The sequence below is a fragment of the Mytilus galloprovincialis genome, chromosome 1 (assembly GCF_965363235.1).
Source record: "Mytilus galloprovincialis chromosome 1, xbMytGall1.hap1.1, whole genome shotgun sequence".
NCBI classification, from domain to species: domain Eukaryota; kingdom Metazoa; phylum Mollusca; class Bivalvia; order Mytilida; family Mytilidae; genus Mytilus; species Mytilus galloprovincialis.
Window position 1 is genome coordinate 118,749,394 of NC_134838.1, and position 13,911 is coordinate 118,763,304.

The following is a 13,911-nucleotide window of genomic DNA, read 5'->3' on the forward strand; positions in this document are numbered from 1 at the left end:
TTTACAACTATTTTGATATGAGCATCACTGATGAGTCTTATGTAGACGAAACGCGCGTCTGGCGTACTAACTTATAATCCTGGTACCTTTGATAACTATTAACAACACTGCGTCGATGCCTCTGCTGTTGGACGTTTCGTCCCCGAGGGTATCACCAGACCAGTAGTCAGCACTTTGGTGTTGACACGAATATCAATTATGTGGTCATTTTTATAAATTTCCTGTTTTAAAAAACTTTGAATTTTTTGAAAAACTAATGATTTTCATATCCCAGGCATAGATTACCTTACACGTATTTGGCACATTTTTTTGGAATTTTGGATCCTCAATGCTCTTCAACTTTGTATTTGTTTGGTTTATAACTATTTTGATATGAGTGTCACTGATGAGTCTTATGTAGACGAAACGCGCGTCTGGCTTACTAAATTATAATCCTGGTACCTTTGATAACTTTTTGTTCGATTTTTGTTATTTTATGTCCAAAGATTTTATGCATATTAGCCTTGTCAAATTGTGTTTCATCTAGCGTTTTCAGTGTGAAACGTTTCGTTTAGAGCATATTCGGTATGTCTGATTTACAATAAATTTGATTAACAAAATTAAAATATCATACCTTAACGAAAAAGTGCTTCCATCTTTAAATACCATTTTCATTTGTCAACAACAACAAAATAACAAGTCATTTAAAATATCCAGGTGACACGAGGATAATCTATTACATGAAAGGTTGCTGAATTACTACACTTATCATTAAATAAACACTCATTACTCTCCCTCCCAAAAAATAATTCCGTAGAATTGCTTGATCAAGATTTTATTTAAAACACGTTTGAGAGGTCAAGGATAACATAAACATTATATCGACTGTATTTTTGTATTTTTCATTTTTATTGATAGCTATGCTTAAATATATTGAAATTGTATATGTTAATAATGAAACTTGAAAGTTAGGGTTTTTATAAACAGAAATCTCTTTTGTTAGGGAATTCGACTACAATGCAAAACTATTCAAATCAAGAATGCTGCTCCAGCACTGGGATGTTCAAAAGACAACACCAAAACAGGAAATAATTAAAAACTAGCTGCAGCAGCCTTCTATACCAACGACCACTTCACACATTTTGAATCATGTATAGCTTGCTGGAATAATTTTTTCACTTACCTTTTTGCGAAATAAAATCATGTCAGAATACTAAACTTAATATCAACCAAATTCCTACTCATGCTATATGACCATTTGTATACGATTAAAGAATCAATGTTTCACGTTTTATAGATGACTGACGCTTAGGCAAGGCAATCTTATGAAGTTATTTAACATAATCAATTGGATATAGAAATGATGTAAACAAAATCATTACTTATACTTACTTAAGCTTTTATTTAGTTTTTAAATGTAATATCTTTAAAGAAGGATAAACAATGCAAGTTTAGTTTTGTATCATAATTCAAATGTTTTTTACTAATCATGCATTTTCTTTCTAACAGAATGAACAGCTTCTACTATTCATTTTAATAAGATAGGATATAACATCCGCCTTCTCAGCTTTGATATTTTATTTGTTAACATATTTTGCTTTGACAAGAATTTAATATTATTTGCAATGTAAATATATGTGTGTATATATATATATATATATATATCACTTAGTACTTTTCTGACCTAGAATAATTTATTAATAATATCTTAATATGTAACTTGCTATTTCAAATGATGTTGATTATCTGGTACCAGTATTGATGCGAGTTGAAATCATATGCATTTCATCTTCAGTGTCGCTCAGTGACAAGCACTGGACACTTAAAAGTATCATTAAAGAGGTTAGAGAACAAAAATATGTAAACCGTGTTATCACTTAGACTGATTTTGATCTTGTTTTTTTCGCTCCCCATTGTTATCCTTTATCAAAACTACTTATAATCATGTCAACTTTGGAAATATGAGTGTATGTGAACATGTTAAGTATATCCATTGCAAATAAAAAAAAAACCAAAACAATTATTTGAAGTATAATAAAGTTAGAGAAGAATATTAAGATAATCATATCAATACTTAGAAATAAATTTTGCTTTAAGGTAAATCATGTCCTTGTTCTAATGCCGGTATCTATTATCAGTAATTGTTTTATTCAACTTTGTGTCGTACAATAGCGGACAATTCCAGACGCCTTGACATTATTGGTGAGCTTTAAGTATGTATATATTTTCAAAATATGTATTATGTTTGCGTATGTATTTACTGAGCACATCCGAGCGGAGTTAGATTATAGTCTAACTGCCGGACCGAAAAGACCAAGAAGCCATATGTACACGGAAAATTTAATTACACGACACACCGTTATAAATATCCACTGCTGGTGGACGTTTCGTCCCCGAGGGTATCACCAGACCAGTTGTCAACACTTCGGTGTTGGCATGAATATCAATAATGTGGTCATTTTTATAAATATTCTGTTTACAAAACTTTGAATTTTTCAAAAACTAAGGATTTTCTTGTCCCAGGCATAGATTACCTTAGCCGTATTTGGCACAACTTTTGGAATTTTGGATCCTCAATGCTCTTCAACTTTGTACTAGTTTGGCTTTATAAATATTTTGATATGAGCGTCACTGATGAGTCTTATGTACACGAAACGCGCGTCTGACGTACTAAATTATAATCCTGGTACCTTTGATAGCTAATTAAAGCATATAATTATATACTCGCTTGGTGAAGTACATAGTTCTTGTGAAAAAAAGTAAAACAATTACCAGTAGCTGGCCTAAAAATCCTGTCTTTCATTTCAATCGACCTACTTTGTAGAACCTCATTACTTGATTAGTGGTTTTAATTTTGTTCTCGCCCTGGACATATTTAACATAAAGTGTCCACTTAACCTGAAGCATAAACTATCAAAGTTAAACGTACTATCAATCCTAAAATTTGAATGAACTTTACAGTAATTCAAATTCAAAGCTGTTCAAGGAACATGTTGCATTTATCTCGCGGAATTCCTCAGTGGGCATGGTTGTACAAAAGGGTTATTTTGATTATTATGATATAGTCATTTGGTAATTTACTTAAAATGTTTCTTACGTCATAATAAATGATTACATCATGAAGCATACTTAATTATCATCTTGACAATACAAACTATTTAAACAAATTACAATGTTCAATGATATTAAACTCGTCTCGAAAAAAGTTTCTGTATCTATCAATAACCTAACATGACTTCTACACTGCTATGAAGGTCATAAAGGAATTCTACACTGCTATGAAGGTCATAAAGGAATTATATGCAATATTTGTACAATGTAGGAAAATATAAAATTTATTTGAACGAGCTTTACAAACAGATGTGTTTCGTAGAGAATATAACACAGAAAGCTTACGTGAAAGAAACAACACATTATTAAATGTACAAATAAACATCTGAAAGACTGATTACTTTTGATTATCAAACCCAGTCAAATATCTCTAAAGAATTTTGTCAGTTAGTTGACATTATCAGTGTCAAATCAAATGTTTTGGCTTATTGATATGCACTAAAAAGGATCTTAACCTTTCATTATGAATTTCTAATATTCATACTTTTTTTATTGAAAGCAAATTAGTGTAATACCAGCTTCAATTATTGATCAACTGCTGTTTGTTACAAAATAAAATTAATAATCTGAATACCAATTGTTAAAACGGCAATCCCCATTTCTTATTCCCTTTCGTAGAACTGTGTATCAAGTTTATACCATATCAGTTGAACAATCTATTGTTTTACCTGATACCGATTCGAAATAACTTCATTATTTATTAATCCAGTCATTATCACAAATATGGTCACGATATTGTCTGTTGGGACTGTTGTAGATTTCTATCATGGACAAGGGAATTATGTTTGTTAATTATTATCTAATACCTCTGTTGATGTTCAATGAAATAAAGATATTAAGCTATGCTGATTTATCTGGAAAAAATAATTAGTTTAGAAATTGATTTGAAATAGGTATCTTAAATGGTCAGAAAAATAGATATATAACATGTTCAATTCTATAAGAAATAAATATACTCCAATTAAACTACAACGTTTCCATTTGTCTTGATATTTTGGACTGCAGATATGTATTGCTAAGGATCGCACATGAATAAAAAATTTAAAAAATTTGCTCTATCTTAGGTTTTCTGTAAGAACAATGTGTAAAACTGTAATGCATATGTTGAAATTTGACCGCTTACTTGTTTAATTTGGTAGATGGATATGTGAAAGGAAATGATTGTGCACCCTCATTGGCCCACTTGTTTGTGTATTCTGAATATTAGTTTAATCTGTAATTTTAGTGATTCTGTTCTTTTCCCAATTGTGACCATTTGACTGTGTGTGGATTGCCATGGAGGATTCTGCATTTATAGCAAGTGATTATGAAGTGATGCTTGTCCCTAACGTACTTGATTTCGTTGTTTTTAGAGTTCCAACGATTCCATTGGTTATTATTATCTTTATTTGTTTTCCTAATCGACTAATCGAGATTTGAACATTGGTAACCTACTGTTGCTTACACCCAATTGCTGTCATTATTAGTTCTTTAAGTCCCTAATAAGTAAGGACACCTAATCAATGGTTCTTCATAACTATCTGTAGTTTTAATTGATACAGGTAACACAAAGTTTCAATTAACGTTTTTAACATGTTTAATATTTATGAACTGAGACTATCAAATGCCATAGTAAATAAAATTGACAACTGAAGCACTTAAAAGTTAGTGTACTCTTGTGCAACTATCAAAAATTAAGGATTAAATAGATTACATATAATCTTTGTACCGAGAAATGAACTGTAGAACAAATGATCAGCTGTTGCTACTTCATACAATTATAATCGCCAGAGAAACCACTAATTGTTTAAAAGAACATAAATGAAGGTAGTTTATAAAAAGTTTCACATGGTATTATAATTCCTTGTATATAAATAATTACTTCACCTGATTAGAAAGTTCAAATAAAAAAAGCTACAAAATAAAATATGTTTGGAAAATTTCTTACTGGTCGGTGACTTCTGAACATGTGGCATTTTATTCTAGGAAAACATGTTTTTAAATGAATTGAATTCGGCTTTTAGTAAGTATGGGTCATTTTAAATCGATACATCGTGTTTTATTCCTTCTGTGCTTAGCACTTTTCTGGTGAGTCTAACCCGATTTCTAGGTAATGCATGGACTTTTAAAATTTAAAGATTCAAGATCTTGTAATTTGTGGTGTAACACTTCCGTAAAATATAGGAAATAAACGCAGGATGTCAACAAATATGTTTACAATGAAATCACATTTTCTTTGATCCTGTCACAAGAGCATATTATGCTTTAATGCATGTCATCGGCTGCTGTCGGCCAAAAAACTTTCTTTCGTTTTGTTTTTTAGCGTAAACTTGGCCGTATTTTGAAATGTATCTCTTTCTGTTTTCTTTCTCAAATCTCTTATAGCGTATACACGTTATAGATTTTGCTCATTGTTGGTGAGCCATGCGATCAACTGTGCACTTTGGGTGCTCACGTCCTAGCTTGTTCTTTGGTCTTTTGTAAATAATAGTAGTTATCAAAAGTAACAGGCTTATAATTTAATAGTATTTTCATAGGCAATCATCGTCTCCTTATTATTAAATTGATAACACCGTTAAGATCCCTTTGGTTAAAATTTTATAAAATTGAAGGATATAGCGTACAATCAAATAATGTGTCTACACCATCATTGTTTTGTAGAAGCTATAACAAGAAAACGTAATTAGAGGAGAAAATCCCACTTATTAAATGGTTTTAATCATAAGCATCTGAGTGCATGCCAACAGGCTATATTTTAAATATCAAATGTATATCAAAGTACATATATGCTGTCATATGCCAATTATCTTTTTCGATGTCGCAATATTTGAAAAAAAAGCCAAAAGAAAAACAAAATAATTGTCGAACCAATTTCAACTGATATTAATTATGATTTGATAATACTTTGAGAAAACAGCTTTTGACAGACAAATGACAAAAACATCATCCATTGTAAAATTTTCGATAATCTATTAAACACCAGAGGGGAGAATTGTATATAAAATCAAAATGTTTCTCTCACTAACAAATGTCTTAAAAAGAAGTAAACATTTCTAAAGACAAATGTCTAAGGGATATTTTTGTTTTAAATTGTTTTTACATTTTCTTATTGTTTTACTACCACCGGTTTGTGGATTGCAATTCGATCCAAAAAGCTTAACAACCTCGTAGTAAGTTCTATGGTTAAACTTGCTTTTACTTTTATATTTATACGTGCACTCTCTAAAATAAGCCAGTGAAACCTTGTCGTTTTGACTAGGCACCTTATCAGTATTTTTATCAGTTAACTGCATAATTTCAAATTAACATGTCATTTATATTAACCCATGCTGCTAGGTACACAGCTTCATTCGATGAAACATGATCAGAGATAAAAATAGATTTTAACTCTGAATCAGATATTTTCTTTACAATACAAAGGTTAACGTAGAAAAGAAAAGAAAAAAAAGGGGGGGGGGGTAAAAGATCTCTAATTTTAAATACACTGTTGTAATCAGATTTAAAAAGTGAATGTGAAAAATAAACTTTATTAAATATGTATATTTCAGACAGTTTAACAGAAAACTATATATATGCATTTTTAAAAAGATTATATAGAAATATATCTTTCAAGAAAATATCATCAAGGCTTTACAAAAATATATTTACTGACAAACATACCATTTATTTGTGATAAAAAGTTGCTGAAAATCTTTACACTAAAGACATGAATCTTTAAGTGCAGGTATAAAAAACACAAACATACATAATAACTTCAGTGAAAACTGAAACACAGAAAACAAAAAGAGAAAAATGATAAAGAAAATGAAATAATTTATTTATTTTCTAATATCTGTTCGAATTTGCTGCTGATATTTTGTATAAAACTTGCACACGAATTAAACATTAACTTCGATAAAAAATGGTTTTGTCTAAAATATACACAAGAATGTTGCATTTACTTTTGTGAAATATGATTTTGTCCAAAATGTACACTAGATTTTTGCACGTCCTTCAAATTGGAAAAACAATTCTTCATTACAAATAAGCATAGTATTTTAATAATGTCAGTTTCATAGAGTCAACAATTGTCATCATCATATGCATTTATTTAGATGAAGTATTAGCCTTAGATGGCGTTGATGTAAGCATTTTTTTCTTTCTCTTTCCTTTCTGTGGTGTTTCCTTCATTTGTCTTTTATGGTTTCCTAACAAATGTTCAATGTTTTCCCGGGCTAGAGGTCCAAAATGGTACTCAACTTCACCTGTTTCTGTCATTTTCAAACAGTCCTTTTCTAAAAAGTTTGGCAATTTTGCCATTGAATCTCCAGTAGTTTCCAAATATTCAATTTGCAAATTAACCAGCTCTGCCATTCTATCTAAACAAGATTCAGGGGGCAGCCACAGTTTTGCATTCCGAAGTAAGTTTGTGTCCATCTGGTTTTTGGTTTTCCGCTGTTTGCAAAACATTGAGTTGTGTCTTACTTCTTCAAAAGAATCTTGAATATTAGACATAGAAGAAAATAAGGTTTTGACAAAATCTTTGTACACTGTTGTATTAAGTTGGTGGATATTTTTCTCAGATTTCTCAAACAAGTTCAGGCGAAAATGTTCATTTGACATAAATAAACTTAGCATCTTCTTATGTGAAATATTATGGAATTTTGGGATAAAATCATTGCCTCCCATACAAAGGACGATGGATACTTTTTTCACAATATCATCCTCATTTTTAAAACTACTTTCTAAGATTTCCATCATGTCTGTAAGATTATATATGTCCATTTTTTTGTGTGGCTTTTGTAAAATCACAGAAACAGTGTGACTGTATCTTCCATTTACTTGTGGCCACTTCTTGGATAATGAATAAAGATGTATCGGAATTGCATCAATATCACCTGATGTTAGTATGCTACAAGCTGACATGGAGGGAGATAGTTTCGATTGTTCACCAAGAAGCCAATCTATCTGGGCCATTTCTGCCTCTCCCTTTCTTTGGGAGACAGTGATTAAATCCTGAACAGTTGGTTGTTGCTGTGATTTTTTTAAAGATACACCTTATTGGTGTTGTGTAATACTCACAGGTACAATGTTCCCCATGATGGCATTGTATTCTCTGTAGATTCAATTCGCTATCTATGTCGAGTATAACATTAGCATCTATTCGCAGGTCTACAGCATTTGCCGCCAAAAACTTACTTATCAGACTTTTCCCTTCTCTTGTGGTTATAATGTCATCTTTCCTGAAAGTTGCAGCATTTATGGCAGCATCTGGATCTCTAAGATGTGATATTGTTAGTTTCTCCTTAGCTTTTCTTTGTTGATGAGTAGCGGCTTTAAAATGGTCAGGTGTGAATGAATATTTTTCTTCGCATAAAACAACTCTTTCTAGATTTGGCAAGCTTTGTACTATATTCTTTAAAACAGCATTTTGGACATATCTGATGTACTGGATTCCTGTAGACACTTTAGCCTTAAACTTTACACCTGCAAATTCTACTGTTGCCATTTGAATTGAAGTTGATATGGTATTTGGTATTGTATTAGTACCAAGTGTTATCAAATCTTTCTTTTCGCTCTTTAGATCAGCAAGCATTGAAATTAATGCCTCTTGAATACCTTTAGACTTCATCACTTTTGGCTTTGAGCAGTCAGGTTTTACTAGTGACTGACACATATTCATCTCTGAACTCAGCAAGTCAGCCATTTGGTTTTCCTTCTTAAGAGTCTTACTTCTTTTCTCTTCTTTAAGTTCTCTTTCAGATTTTGTTATTGTTGTTGTTTTTTCTGATGTCCTTTTTAAGGTAATGCCTTTGCTCCTTTTGGCTTTTGATAAAAGAGTTGGTGGCCCCTTGAAATTTCTTATGTCAGGCATGTCATCTGTTTTCATCCCCAATAGCTGATTATTTACGAGAAATCTTTTTACAAGATACTTTCCAACATCAAATGTGATTTCATCTAAAATTGCAGGGGGCAGAAACAACTTTTTAGTATTGTAGACATTTTCAGGCATTGTGTTTTCTTCTAAGTTTAATCCTCCTCTACGTAATATCAATGAGGCTGTTGGTATGATGTGGTTTAGATCAACTTCTGTTAATTTCCATTCAACATCAGATTGATTGGTTTCATTGGGTCCATTATCAGAACTTTTCTCTCTGTCAATTGTTCTTCTTTGGTGTGTTTCATTTAATGAATCTATCAGAGACATTCTACTAGTTACAGCGGGAAGTGTAGAACCAGATCTAAATCCGCGTATAACATCTTGATGATCCATTTCCCTCTTTGAATCACTGGCAAAATTGGTTGAAGTATTTCCAATTGGTGTTGAATAAAGTGTTTTCTTCATACACTGGTGAAAATGACCTGCACTAAAATGCTCAAGTAGCAGTCGTACACAAAATGGACCATATGAAGATGCACCATTTAAAAACGAAAATAACAATGATGACTCTACGGCACCTAAAAGTAGATTGTATCCATCAAATCCTCCTAAACGTTCTGCCAAATAAACTGCAACCACTTCATCACAATGCTGCATCATTTCCATGTGCAATCTAAATATTGAATTTTTTGAACTCCCAGCGTCCATAAATTCACTAAGTTGTTTGTGCCAAGTCTCTGATGATATTTGACCACTTTCCAGCATATCTAAGACAGACTCAGCATCTTTATCATCAATGCATTGAAGGAAGCGACACAAAAATGCTACATGAAAGGAAAGTGACAAACGTCTAACAAATCTGGTAGCAACATCAATATGTTCCATTGATATAAGTTTTGTCCATTCCTTCTTTTCATCATCTCACATGTACATGAGAAGCTGCAATAAACCAGCATCTTTATAGGCACTGAAAAGTGTATTTATTTTTGACTTGCGTAAATGAAGAAGGGGAAATTCAGGTAAAAAGTGACGATATTTGTTGTCTTGAGAGAGAAGCTGTAATAGGTTTGCCCCAATTTTGTTGTCTGGTCCAAACAAAATCCTATCCTTTCCTTCATATGACATGTTAATACGTCCAGTCTTTATTAACACATCATCCAAAATTTCTCTGAGCTTGAGAATGTCATCATCTCTTCCAGTTGCTGGTGGTGGATGTCTGCAAAGAAGAGGCGGGACATTGTACTTCTCAAATCCAAAGGTTTTTAAAACAGTTGAAGCTTGTGAATGACTTGGTGATGATATACAACTTGTACTGTCCAATGTAGGAATGGATGTTTCTGTGTCATCTGACTCAATATGCAGATGACTGAATGAGTCTTCCAAATCATTCTGTTGCAAATCCAATTCAAAAATTCCAGACATATTAATGTCATTAGACAGTAATTCTGAAGTTTGATACAAAAGATTTGCTGTTTGGACCAAAGAATCCAGGTTATCCTCATACTCTTCCTTTTCAAACTGATGTACTTCCTCTATTTCTGAAAGGTCATCATTAGTGTATTCTTGTTCAAATTCATCTACATTCAATAGAAGGTCAGACTGAAAAAGAAGAAATATGCTTAAAAAGGTGTAACTTACTTGATATATCATATATAATATAACTATTTTTTTTTAGGTTTAATCTGATATGTTTGAAACTTGTCCTGTTGAAAGGGGAAATAATGCACGATACCAATTTTAGTGCAAACTATATGTCTCATAGTAATTGCCATCATTACTATTAAACTTTATTTCATAATTGTCAATTAAAAATGTTCTTGTATATTGGTCTTTCTATCTTCAAATATATCTTAATAACTACCTACATTATCACCTTGTTAATATAATTATTAGAAGTGTTAAATAGAAACTTACCAAATCTGATAAACTGTCCTCTTCTGTCCAATTATGATTTGTACTTTGTTGAAGAGATACAAGATTTGCTGAAAAATGTAAAAAAAAAGTGCTATAATGATGATAAGAATTTAGTGAGAGAACAGTATTTGAGTGAACTTCACGGAATACCTATTTCAAAATAGTCAATTTTCCTAAATTAGAAAGCAAATAAGTGTTCATTTTTTTACATAAATAAGGCCGTTAGTTTTCTCGTTTGAATTGTTTTACATTGTCTTATCGGGTCCTTTTATAGCTGACTATGCGGTTTGGGCTTTGCTCATTGTTGAAGGCTGTACGGTGACCTGTAGTTGTTAATGTTTGTGTCATTTTGGTATTTTGTGGATAGTTGTCTCATTGGCAATCATACCACATCTTCTTTTTTGTATTAACTGCATCTCTAAAAAGTAATTGAAAATAACACCATTTATTCTTATTCTTTAATTTCTGTCCACTAGGATGTCTTGTGGCGGCTCTGTAATAGAGTAAGCACTTCAGTGTGTTTTTTGGTCAATTATTGGAAAACTAACTACAAAATATGTGTACTTTTATTTAACAAACTTACTTGTTCTTAGTTTTTTCCATAAGGGTACACTTCCCCATGTCAACAGCTTCTGAAATCTTTCCCAACAAACTGTCTCCTCATTGGTTAAGGATACTAGTGCATTATCAAAATCTTCCTTTCGCAGCTTGATGTCTTTCTTGCACTGACAATTCTGATCTTTTAAACAGTCTGCAGTATGCCATGAATCTGTAACTAAACTGTCTTTTGGTAAACCTTGCAATGTTAAAGGCAGTGTGCATAGTTGTCCTGATCTGTTTTCTCCAGGATTAGGATCAGAACGGAAAGTCATCCTAACTAGGTTATCCATCATCAGTATTAGGTGGCAGTCTCTTAGGTTTACTAATTGATCTGCTATACCTGTAGTTGTTTGATAATGAAAGGGAAATTTCTTTAAGTAAGTATTGTAGTAACACAGGTCGTCTGTTGCCTTTTCCTTTATCTTCTTTTCTGCTGTCACCAAACTCGTAGAGATACCTGTATTACTAGCGATAGAAAATACTGTTGTTATACTTTGAAAATGCATTGCTAATTCATCAGTGTTCGCCTGTTGGAGTATACCAATATAGTTCTTGTTAAAAGTGTTGAGAAGTATGTCGTAGGCTCCATACAATCTTTCCATTTTAGAAAGCAAGAATGTTTTTTTGTTGCCACTGCTGTAAAAGGAGTCTCTATTTATAAACTTGTCCAGGATAATCTGTATATCAAGTGGTATATCTAGAAACCATTCTTGCAACAATTCAAAGTTATGTAAAGATAGTGGTTTAACTAAATCACAATGATTAAAGCAGGCATCACATTCATTGGACTCATTTCCATTAAAGGATTGTCTGGCCGGCTGAATTACTTGAATGATGTCATTTTCAAGTTTCCCCTGTAGCAAATCGTCCCTTAAATGAAATCTTGCAATTCCGTTGTTTGGACGTCTGTAATTTTCAATTGTCTCTGGTGATACAAAGATGATTTGACTAGCATTAAGGTGATGCTTATTCTGTAGAAAATTTGTGGCAATCTTAGTGTATTCTTCATATTTTTCAGATTCTATACACGAAAAAATAAGCATAACTGAGTTTGTGTCAATAGATTGAGGTGTGTCAACACATACAGGTGGAAATGTTATGTCTGGATTAATGATATCAAACTTTTTCATCAGTTGAGATTCAATGACAGCAGGAAAATGTTTCTTTCTTGTCCATATCAAGATGTTTTGGGAATGTTCGTATACCTTTTGTCTTATAGCTCTTGCTTTAATGGTACTTTTATTTAGTTTTTCAAAGTTCCTTGACATTGAAGTAATTTTCTTTAAATATTCAAATGTCTCCCATTTCTGTTTTAATGCAGTTTCATAATGGTCTTCAGAAGATGTAACATATTTACTGTAGTAATTTTCGAAAATACATATTTTTTTCCATTCAAAATCTGAAAAATCGGTTCTGTAAGTATTTTCAATAGATGGTATACAGAAATTTGTATCATCTATTTCCAACCTCTCGTTCAGTTTTAAAGTTATTTGCTTCGTGTCAAATTCAGATATGGCTTTATACAAAGAAAACAGTGTTTTAGTTTGCTCCGTTGACTGGCTATTAAATGATGTACTTGATATTTGCAGTCCTATTTCTTGACAAATCCGGTAGTCATCGAAGTGGTTGAAGATGTATCTGACCGCTGAAGAAATAGTAATAGCATTACCATGACTCAGGGATTTAATGCCTTCTTTGTGTCCCTTAAACTCCCTTACAAAATTTGGTCGATTTATTTTGTATTTATCATCTTCGGTTACTCTTTCTTTTATGAAGCTATATAACTGGTCAATATATAGTAGATTATCTGCAATTCCTTCTTCTTTAAAGGTATCCAAATCTTTAAATTTGGACATATTTCTACAAAACATAACCAAAAAGTATTCTTAAATAATTTGTTAGAGGAATTAAATGAATTTAAAATCACGTTTGTGAAGTTCCTAGTCTATTAAAAAGTGAACGTATTGTTTAAGATGTAAAAATCTATCTTTTAGGGACAGTATTAATAAGTTAAGAAAGATATGAATTTATTCTAGTTGAAATTATACATGTATTCTAGTTTTTTTTATAGATATGTATGTACATTGTATATGTATTTGCAGATATCTTTACATTATAAAGACCCATTAATATATATTTTTGTAAAAACTGAAGGTTTAAAGTACTTCTAATTGAATAAAATTATAAATTCTTACCTTAATTAAGTTCATTTTCAGGAAACCATTCTCTCTAAATCTTTTGTTTTGTGACTATAAATATATCATCTAACTACTGGAGATAAAAATACATAGAGGGGAAACCTAAATTTGGGTCATAATATGAAATATAATCCATGCAATGTGTGGCTACTTAGTTAGATGCTGACAGATTTATCAATAATTTATGATCAATGTATAAGTGGTTTTAGATAAGAAATTTCTCCCTCATCTGGCTTATTTTGTATAGTGCGTGTGAAATTTAGTCGACAA

The 13,911-nt window shown here is 31.6% G+C and overlaps 1 protein-coding gene across 3 annotated transcripts in view; it reads right to left on the bottom strand.

Moving 5' to 3' along the window:
• LOC143054569 (prostaglandin E2 receptor EP3 subtype-like) overlaps positions 1-13,911 on the bottom strand; it is a 68,248-nt gene that overhangs the window by 30,279 nt on the left and 24,058 nt on the right. The window contains exon 1 of one of the 3 annotated variants that reach the window (XM_076227602.1): positions 1,163-1,230. The exons of the other annotated variants lie outside the window; for them this stretch is intronic. The gene's annotated coding sequence lies outside the window, so the exon portion shown is untranslated. Of the gene's footprint in view, positions 1-1,162; positions 1,231-13,911 lie in introns of those variants that run through there. 3 annotated transcript variants of the gene reach the window in all.